The sequence below is a fragment of the Pinus tabuliformis genome, chromosome 4_2 (genome assembly GCF_031772625.1).
Source record: "Pinus tabuliformis cultivar Carrire ecotype Pingquan chromosome 4_2, CPIR1, whole genome shotgun sequence".
Taxonomy (NCBI): domain Eukaryota; kingdom Viridiplantae; phylum Streptophyta; class Pinopsida; order Pinales; family Pinaceae; genus Pinus; species Pinus tabuliformis.
The window spans coordinates 493,181,095-493,192,352 of NC_142304.1; the positions used below are offsets into that span (position 1 = coordinate 493,181,095).

At 37.9% G+C, this 11,258-nt stretch overlaps 1 pseudogene; it reads right to left on the minus strand.

Moving 5' to 3' along the window:
• Nucleotides 1–8,735: 8,735 nt before the first annotated feature.
• Nucleotides 8,736–10,747, minus strand: LOC149170133 (UBP1-associated protein 2C-like; annotated as a pseudogene).
• Nucleotides 10,748–11,258: the final 511 nt, after the last annotated feature.

An 11,258-nucleotide genomic window follows, 5' to 3' on the forward strand; every position in this document is an offset into this window, starting at 1 on the left:
TTGCTAAATGTTGTCCTCTCTGTCTACTGTGCAGTCTTCCTGCCTAAATTCAGAAAGCGTTGAGAGAGGGACGGCTTCAGCACTGGAATATTGTCTGAAGAAGTTTCGGTGGAATATTGTCATGCTGCGTTGAACAATTGATTTGTGCGCTGCTCCTGATTTGTAAGAAACGTAGACTTTACTGTCTGTTGGACTAACCTCAGCGATACGCAGTTTGAGCCAGCGGCATGCCGTCCATTGCCTCGGCTCTTCATCTTGTATATATACCCCTGCGACCTGTCATGTAATAGTTCCTCATCTTACCACGCGATCTCATTTGTAACAGTGCTCAGCCTTACTGTTGCAGCAAGTCTCGGGACTTCACCCTGAATATATACTCTTGGTATATACTGAGTCAAAGCTGGAAACAACTGTAGTGATATAAACTTTCTGGAGATAGTTTCATTTGAAGAGATAATGCGTGTTTTTGTGTAAGGAGGTCTATCACTCCAGTCAACCTTTCTGCAGCTTGGGGACTATAGCAATCCCCACATAAAAATCTGAGGGCATTTCCCATGGGAAATCAATTCATGATTGACAAAACTCGGCTAGTCTGGTTTGCGAGACTGCACTTCCTCAGTTCATTTTCACCTCAGACACTGTCCGCGCTAAAATTCTTCATCCTGTTCTTTGAGGGCGTAGACTCACTACAGAATTCGAGGAGCAGTGCCAGACCATTGGATCATTGATACTGTGGACTGATCGTGATAATCTCTGTCACATCATGGCTCAAAGGAGGTACCAAGCATCATTGTACTAGTACAACTCTCATGGTTGTAGCTCACATCGGTTTCCATTATCACCTCAATAGAACCCGTGAGACTTATTGCAAAGATACCCACAACGAAAAGGAGTTTGCCAAGAAATCTCGGCCGCCCAAACACCATCCCTTCTTCAAGGATGCCTTTTAACTATAGCACTCAGTCCATTAGGACCAGACCCGTTTCGCGTACTGCTTGGCGATCACCTGTTCAACGAATCACGTCTTTAGTGATAATTGTTTTATTTCCGCTTTGTCTAAGAAAAGGGGTTTTCTTTCTGAATTTTTCAGATGTAATTGTTTCCTATAGTTTCCAAGAGGCCTAAGGCCAAATTTATTTGTCATATTATATTTATTTGCATTACAATGATCATAGTTTTCTTCTCTGTTAAAAAGCTAGAGACTCATTCCAATGCCTATGACCTGAGCAAGTGTTGGAGTAGCGTGGTTGGCTTTGGTGGTCTGTTTTGGTAACCAGTGTGGAATTGTATTTAAGACATTTGGAGACGGTTTTTGGTTTTGGAAAACTCCACTTCGACGCGATTTCTGTGTTGTTTGGTCTTTTGCTGAACAAACTTTGACAGGGTTTTACTGCTATTGGGGGCCAGTTCGTCGCTATTATTTACAGGTTTTTCTAGACGAAACGGAGTTTCTACGCTGTTGTATTAAAGAAAGAGGTTTTGCGTGTCTTAAATTTCCGAGTTTTTAATTTGTAATTTTCCAAAGATCTGGACGCCTGGAAGAATTGTTTGCAAAAAAAAAGAAGCCAAAGTTATTTCAATACTCTTTTGTTGTAAGTGAAAATGGCTTTAATTAGTGATGTATTAGATTTATTAAATACCTTGATATATTCCATTGCTGATGGGAAGGTAAACATCAACAAAGACACTCTCTGTGACATTCAGACCTGCCTATATAATGCACAGGAAAAGATCGATTTTTTGCAGCTTGAATCACAGCTACAGCAAGCAGAGCTACATAAAAATAGACATCATTCTGAACTTGTTTCCGTTCATAACGTTGAGACTGCAACCCATGAGCAGCAAGTCAATAATATTATAGTTCATTCAGATTTACTACTCAATAAAGTAGCAGTTGTACATGCAGATGCAGAAGTTCAGTCTGCACTTCCCAAGGCCGTCATCAGACCTTTGGATTAGCTTGTCCACAACAAGCATAGAACTAGTCTTGGATATGACAAGGACTTGTCCTTTCATATTCCAGACTATGCCAAGCCCATTCAGTTTCAGAGTGCTGGATTCATTCATGACAGTTCACCTGCTCCTCATGATAGTTCAGCTTCAGCTGTTCCAGACTCTGCCCCTCTTCCACAACAACAACAACAGATTGTGAAATGCCAACACTGTGACCGAGTTGGCCATTTGAAAGATCACTGTTTTGATCTTCATCCATGTAAGCATTGTCATAAAACCACCCATTCTTCACACAGATGCTTTAGAAATAAACGTCCCGCAAGAACAAAGATTCATCTTGGATGGATCGCTTCTTGGCAATGGGCATCAACAGCCAAGAAGACATTCCAAACACATGTCAGAACTTGTTCCAGAGTATTGAACAATCTTGCAGTTGAGTTTTCTCCATCATCTCACCTTGTATCATACAGGGGGGGAAATGATGGTCATCTACAAGCTTCAAAGCCACATCAAGCGAGCCCGAGCCACAACCTGCCACACCAGTTTCAGAGTTGTAGCCAGAAACAAAGATGCCCGTGAACATGCCTTCAGTTGGCAATCTGGGACACTTCCTCTAGCAGAAGACTTCAACTTCTTGCCAGTTTTAGAAGAATTCCAGGAAAAAAAATTGAGAACACTTCCTCTAGCAGAAGACTCCAGCTTCTTGCCAGTTTTGGAAGAGTTCCAGGAATTGCATTATGCATTCCAGAGTTGTTGGTTATCTTTAAACCATCACAGGTTGAGACTTCCCTTTTCAGGTTGAAGTTCTCCCTTTTATGCGGGGTGAGACCTCCCTTTCATGGTTGGAGGTTTCCCTGTTTAAAACAATAGGAGCACTTCCTCTAGCAGAAGACTTCAGCTTCTTGCCAGTTTTAGAAGAGTTCCGGGAATTTCACTAAGCATTCCAGTGTTGGTGGTCATCCTTAAACCACCGCCCTTTATACCAACATTTCAGAGAGCACATTCAGCCTAGTGTTGCCATGCATTTTTGCACATTTTGTATTACAGCTCTTTTCTTGGACTCATACAAAACCCTTCGGATTAAGGGGGGGAATGTTGGACACCTAATCCTCAATGGGTTAGTGTGGAAGCCGAATGGACAAAAGGAGTCCAAGAGACAAAAGGAGTCCAAGATTTTCCTACAACATAGTTGTATAGATACAACTTTAGTTACAAATAAGAACATATTAAGATGCATCTTAACCTTGAAAAAGGAGGCAATTTGAGAAATTTTTCATTAAGTATGATCAAATGACATTCATCACCCATTAGGATGTCAAAATTGCATAAGCTATAAATTTTAAACCTTTGTATTGCCTTGAAAAAATAAATATTTGTTATACAATTTCTATGTATATGTAATGCCCTACTTAATCTTTTCGCTAAATGGAGCCATGGTTTAGATAAACTTAATGAATTCTTATCATACATAAACAACCTCTCTGAATACATTAAATTCACTATTGAGATTGAAAAAGACAACCAACTCCCCTTCCTAGATGTCCTCCTTACCAAAAGAATTGGCAAACTAAGCCACCAGGTCTTCAGGATACAAACTCACACTGACAAATATCTTCACTCAAATTCCCACCACCATCTGAAGCAAAAAGTCGGTGTCATCAAAACCCTAGCAATAGAGCTTCTAGAATCTCTGACCCTGAACATTTAGAAGAAGAACTTAACCATCTCTACAAGGTCTTTATAAACAATGGCTATCAGAAAAACATTATCCAAAAAACAATTAAAAAATCCACAACCAATACCCAAAAAAGAAAAGCTCTTGAAAACCCTAGAATCTCCTTACCCTATATAAAAGAAACCACAGACAAAATCACCAGAATTCTCACCAAGCATAACATTATGGTTGCCTTCACACCCCCTAACACCATCAAAAACATGCTAGATTCTGCTAAGGACCCAATAGACCCAAAAAATCACAAAGGAGTATACTTGGTTCCCTGCTCATGTGGCAAAGTATATATATGTGAAACAGGAAGATCCTTTGGCATTAGGTTAAAAGAACATATTAATGATATTTCAAGAAACAGGTCGGAAAAATCAGGTCTTGCAGAGCATGCAGGTTCTTCCTCACACTATATTTGCATGGAACACGCAAAATTGATTTACAAGGAAGACCATTATTTAAAAAGAAAGGTGAAAGAAGCAATTGAAATCGAAAAATCCTCCAACAACATGAATAGAGACGATGGACTAAAATTAAGTAATACCTGGAAACCCTTATTAAGTAAAATGAGAAAGCAATAACCACAGATTTACACACTTTCTATTAAAATAAATAAATAAAATAAAATAAAAATAGTAGTAATAAATAAATAAATAAAATTATTTAATTAATAAAGTAATAAATATCACTGAACAGAGCTATCCTTTAAATAAAATTTAATAAGATCACAGAATAAATAAGTTAACATAAATATTATATACAGTTTAGTAAAACACTAATTTATAGCAAAGGAACTTAAATATATAACATAAATTTCAATTAAAAAAATAAATAATAATAATAATAAATAAATAAATAAAAGAAAAAGGAAATAAATAAATAAAAAATTAAAATAATTAAAATAATAATAATAATAATAATAATAATAATAAATAAAGAAATAAATAAAATAAAAATAAAATAAAAAATAAAAAATAAAAATAAAAATAAATAATAAAGCAATTAAATAAATAATAAAAATAAATACGTATATAAATAAATAAATAAATTAATCATTTATAAGTCGACTATAAAAGAAGACATTAATTTTTTTTTCAATTAACTATTAATAGGCTCCATAATCTCATGCTCTCTCTTCTCAAAATACAAATCCCATTGCCCTGATGATGGACTCACTAAGCTAGTCCGGAACGTTGGTTTCAAAACTGTTCACAGGTTTTTCCACAAAAATAAAATATTAATATTATCATGCACATTTTATTAGTGTTTAAATTACCTGAAAATATTGACTTATAATTATCAAGAAATATTGGTACATACCTACATTTGTGAAACTGTAAATTTATTTACTGATATAAATTTTATTATTGTTATTATTCAATTCCCAACTTGTCTTCTCAAATTTAATTTTGGATAGGATATGGTCTCCTTGCATTTATTCCAATTTAAATATCCATATCCCAAGGTGTCTTCTCAAAATCTACTTAGGAGAAAATATGGTCTTCTCCAATTAATTTCCAAATTAAATATTCATATCTTATCCCCAAAATGACTTTTCAAAATCTACTTGGGAGAAGATATGGTCTTCCCCAATTAATTTCCAAATTAAATATCCACATATTATCCCCAAAATGTCTTCTCAAATCTACTTGGGAGAATATATGGTAAGAAAAGTCAAGGATACTAAATGAAAGGATGAGGGGGTAGTCATGACATTAATGATAGGTGGTTGAGGTGGATGAGAGGAAGAGGCATAAAAGGGGAAGGATGATGAAAGGAGGGGGGGATCCTTGGTTTCGATTTTGTTTTGGAGGAGGGATGTGGAGAAAGAGGAGGGAGATCAAAATTGGATCTGGAGAGTGTTGGTTAAACTTGGACACACTACATCTGGTTGGACTTGGGCTCGGAGGGCTATTAGGGAACTTGTGGAGATTCCCTAAGCTAGGAAATACATCCTAGTTGGTTGGGAGGAAAATCCAGTCGGGTAGTCAAGAGGAGCATCCCAACAGAGTCAGGAGTTGAAGAGTATCTCAACTAAGCTATTGGAACATGTATTCCTCCATTTATTGATTACTTATGTAAATGGTTGCAATGAAATTCTTACTTATTTAATTTGTGGTAAATAAATTTTAATGGTATATTATCATCAAATAAATGTTTAGAAATAAATAAGTTATTTCCCATCTTATTGTGTTTAAAATTAGAGAAAATTATTTTTTAGTTAGAGGACCCTAGGAGGGAGCCTCACACGTGGTATCAGAGCCCAAATTCAAAATCTGGACCTTGAAGCCGAATCTCTCCTTGCTTCCGTAATTAGGGAAATTTTGCGAGAACCATGTTTGGTTCATGGATGTAACAATCTTGATGTAAATTATTTATGATGATAGATACATGCAATCTTGCGAGAATTATGTTGTGTGTCTCATGTATGTGACAATCTTGATGTACATGTATCTGAGTTATGAAGATACAATCTTGATGTACACGTATCTGAATTATGAAAACATATAACACATTCACAAGTATTCTAATATTTGTTTTAGATGTATCCTGAGTTATATGAAAGATAGAAAAACTCAGATGAAAGATAGAAAGCCTAACAGTTAGGAAACCACTATTCTGTAGTGAATAAAGACCGCAAAATGATAATTTAATCTATATTGGCTCTTGAGAAGTCACTCAAATTAAAGGCCAGCCCTGCCCAGAAAGTCGTTTTACCATGTTGGTTTCACATATATCTCTAAGAAAACAGAATTCATGAAAAATGCAAGTTTATGACTATAATTCATGGGAATTTAGTCGGGTTTTACCATGTTGGTTTCAAATAGATCTCTAAGAAAACAAAATTCATGAAAATGCAAGCTTATGACTATAATTCATGGGAATTTAGTCTAGTTTTACCATGTTGGTTTCACATAGATCTCTAAGAAAACAGAATTCATGAAAATGCAAGCTTATGACTATAATTCATGGGAATTTAGTCTCAATTAATTTAATAGAAGGAAGGAAGAAAACATGAAGGAAAATAATGATCACATGGAAACAACACTGCCATTTCATGAAAATGCAAGCTTATGACTATAATTCATGGGAACTTAGTATCAAATAATTTAATAAGAGGAAGGAAGAAACTGAGATAATGATTACACAGAAACAACACTGTCAAGGAGAGACATTTTATCTGTACAAAAATTCTCTTTACATTGAAATTGATATCTTGGAAATTACAAAAACATATATACATGGAAAAGCACCGTGAACTCAAACCCATAATCTCTCTATTGCTACAGAGAAAAAAAAAAGCACAAGAATGTAGTATTCCCAAATATGCCATGTGAACATAAGAATGGCAGGTAAACATGCCTCAAGCAACAATCAACTATTGCTGGCAGAAACACTAGGGAAAAATGCACAGCTAAAGCCCTCTTGTTTCACCTAATATCGACATTAACAACCAAAATTTCACATGAAGAACATGCTAACTGAATAATTCCCAGACCATACAATAACCAACCATCATTGCTCCAAAGAAGTTTGTCTAAAATATTGCAAGAGAAACCAAGACAGCTTCATTGCATGTAACAGATTAGAAATCAAGCTACACTTTCATTTGCAGCCAATCCCCTTCTCAGACCACCCAACACGACCTGCTGCCAAACTGGCCGACTTAATCATAATGAATTAATTCTTTTTTTCTACATTAATATATACATTTTCTCCCAGCCTCACACCGCAACTAAGGGTCAAACTCGGCCCACAATCTCTGCCAACAACCTCTATAAACTCAGCTCCTTAGGTACAGCATTCTGACCAGCAAGGAGGATCCACTCGAATCTTCAAATGTGACACTCTTGGTCAAGAATACAAGAGAATCTTGACCTTGGTTTTCTAATATGAACTCGCCCAACCATAATAGAAGATTCAACCCCCTTCTTAGTAGATTTGACCCCTTTAATAAATGGTAGACTTAGCTCTCAAAATATGGCTTGGAAAATAGACTCCATATCATTAAACTCGAACCACACTCGGCTTGGTAGCTCAGCTTGTAATCAATCACTTATCCTTCATGTTGACCCCTTGAGTCCAAGAAATGTCGCATATCCAAGTGATTTTTTGGCTTTTCATTAGTAAGTGCAGCCTCCAACTCCACAGCAACTACTTTACAAGCTGCACAGTTATCATCTACAGTGGCAATGGGGCGTGCAATGCAGATGAGAAGCATGCACAACATCTCCATTGACTTGGATCTACCCATCTCTTTGCCCTGCAATCAGCTTTTGCGCCGCTTGAAGACCTTGAACAAACTTAACAGATTCCAATGATTTTTAAACTATTTGCTGCATAGACATGAATAGCATCCTATAGCATTGTAATTCCTCATTAGATTGTAGAATGACTAGTATGCCAATAAAGGAAGACTACCAATTAAACAACAACAAAATAAAAATGACATTTTAAATCAATCTTCTGTTTGAAAGCTCGTAGATTGGACCTAGACTAAGAAAGATAGATTCAGACCTGGAAACTCGCTTGTTTAGTTCAAGTTATAGAACATTAATTACTGTGGAGTATTAAAATCATGAACATCGTACAATTACATAGCCAATAGATATGATTTACAATGTTATAGCACAAGGCCAATGTTAATTTTTGACCCTTTTACAATCCAAAATGCAGTTTTTCATATTTGCTTTACAATTACAATAAGAAGTCTTGGTGGGAATGCATCAAATGATGCCTCCATCCAAACGATTGCCTTTTTAATTCAAAACATGGTGACTGTTATAAAATCCATCAAAATAATTAGAGCCCTGATATGAAATAATAGGAATAGCTTACAAAGTTCCTTGTATAAGGGTAACAAAGTTACGTGTGAGAAATTAGAGGATACACTTGACATCTGAAGCATGCACTAAGAAGTGATATTCATGACATCCCAATTAAATGATCTTGTTGTCCAGAGTACAAATTGCCTGAATGCAGAGATTTAAGACCTTACAATCATCCCGTAGTGTATATTACAACTTAAAGTGAACGCTGAAAATAAGTATCAACTCTATCAATTTCGAACAGGATGGAAAATTCCCTTTTGTGCATCATAAAACCACTTGGACAGGAAGGCCGACTGAAATGTAGTAATCCCATGGCCTCCATAACCACCCATCCCCAAAGATGTAGGGACTTGGCCTGATCCACCATGCATATCTCCATGAGGTGAGAGCCCCGGGTTCATAGAAGATGGATTCGTAGGATGATTCATGGAACCACCAGGAATCCCACTAGGGTTCGGGTGGCCTCTGAGACTAGATAAAGCAGAATTTCCTAACCCAGCATGATTCAAACCTTGATGTGAGGCTAGTCCTGTTGGATTCGAACTCTGGCTAACCCCGAGCGTTGGATTCACAAAACCACGCCCCATACCACCATACTGCATTACAGGGTTCGAAGGTATTACATTTCTGGGCTGGTTCAAGCCATTGATATTAGACCCATCTGGTTCCTCGGGAACATTAATGTCACAGGGCTTCGGCTTCTGCCCTTCACCGACCAACTTACAGAACATCTGATGCCCATCGATAGTCTTCATAGGATCTTCCAACGCATGCTTGGTTGCATCCACCGACCTGAAAATAAAAAGCGCAAAACCCCTCGATTTGCCCGACTTCTTATCAAACCCTGGCGCCCCTCTTCAATCTCTCCATTCGCGGGTTTGATTTATCTAAACATATCCAGTTTGGGGGTTTGATGGGAGACCACCACTAATGGGGGAACTAGCTGGTTACAAAGAGTGGAAGAATGAGAAAAATAAATAAAAGGGGCTCAACAGGCGATCTACCACCATGTCCATGGGAACATTCCCAACATATATTTTCCCGGTAGAGACATCAACTGCGGGTAGGGAAGGTTGCGTACCAACAGAGGCCAACTGATTGACGGCCATGCGGTCGTCGATCTTCTTGCTGGGCTCCTTTCGGGCATTAAAAGCACCGTCCATGTGCTTGAAAGTATTGAATCCTTAACCCTTACTCTTACCGGTGTTCTTGTCCATAATAACGATGCCTTCCTCCAGCTCCCAGAACTGGGAAAGAGGGCCTTGAGAGACTCTGTATTTGTATCCCATCTAAGGCCATGGACAAACAACTTTCTCTGTGGAGGATCCTATGTCGCCGCTTCCTGTAGAATATCCAATAGTTTCTCTCGGGTGAAGGGTTCCAACATTTTTCGAGCATCTTCCATGGCTATATCGACCACACCATCTTCAAAGAAATGGTAGCAAGCAAGAAAGCAACACAAAGAACCTATTCGAATGTGTGTTGTTGGATGCATCTAAAACCTATGCCTTTCAATGGAATTTAGTGGGTGCCAATGACGCGTGCCAATACACCACACCATATTCACACAACTTGCGAAATGTGAGCAATGTTGGACACCTAATCCTCAATGGGTTAGTGTGGAAGCCGAATGGACAAAAGGAGTCCAAGAGACCTTGGGATGTGGAACACAACGGTCACATAATGTACTATAAATGTATATCTCTTGTTAATAAAAATTGTACTCTCATGATTTATCTTTCCTATTTGTGGTTGCCCATGTGTGTTTAACATGGTATCAGAGCGAGAGATTGCTGGTCCTGCTCCAATTTAAGCCACTAATTTTTGTGATCATTTTCTGTGAGTTTGTTTCTAAAGCTCAGCATTATCTAGACTCTCTGAAATCTGCTACTGTTAGAACGCAGGACCTAAATTGGGCTCTCTACCCCACTAAATCTTGCTATTAATCATTCACCTGCCGCTGCACCTTATTATAGCCTGCCCCAAGCAATGTCATATACATTTTTGATATTATTTGTGCCCTCTGTCAGGCCTGCACCCTCTGTCAAGAGACCTACTACAAACGCTGCCTCTCTGCGTGTCTTCTGTGCATACTTTTCTGCACCCTGAGCTCTCTGCCATAATAATTTTCTGCATCCTCTCTGCGCCTTTCAGAAATGCCAACAATGGCATTTCTATTACCCTTGCTAGACATGCACTCTGTGCATTCTCCCACGCAAATAACACTCATATTCTGCATTTGCTAAATGTTGTCCTCTCTGTCTACTGTGCAGTCTTCCTACCTAAATTCAGAAAGCGTTGAGAGAGGGACGGCTTCAGCACTGGAATATTGTCTGAAGAATTTTCGGTGGAATATTGTCATGCTGTGTTGAACAGTTGATTTGTGCGCTGCTCCTGCTTTGTAAGAAACGTAGACTTTACTGTCTGTTGGACTAATCTCGACGATAAGCAGTTTGAGCCAGCGGCATGCCGTCCATTGCCTCGGATCTTCATCTTGTATATATACCCCCGCGACCTGTCATGTAATAGTTCCTCATCTTACCACGCGATCTCATTTGTAACAGTGCTCAGCCTTACCGTTGCATCAAGTCTCGGGACTTCACCCTGAATATATACTCTTGGTATATACTGAGTCAAAGCTGGAAACAACTGTAGTGATATAAACTTTCTGGAGATAGTTTCATTTGAAGAGATAATGCGTGTTTTTGTGTAAGGAGGTCTATCACTCCAGTCAACCTTTCTACAGCTTG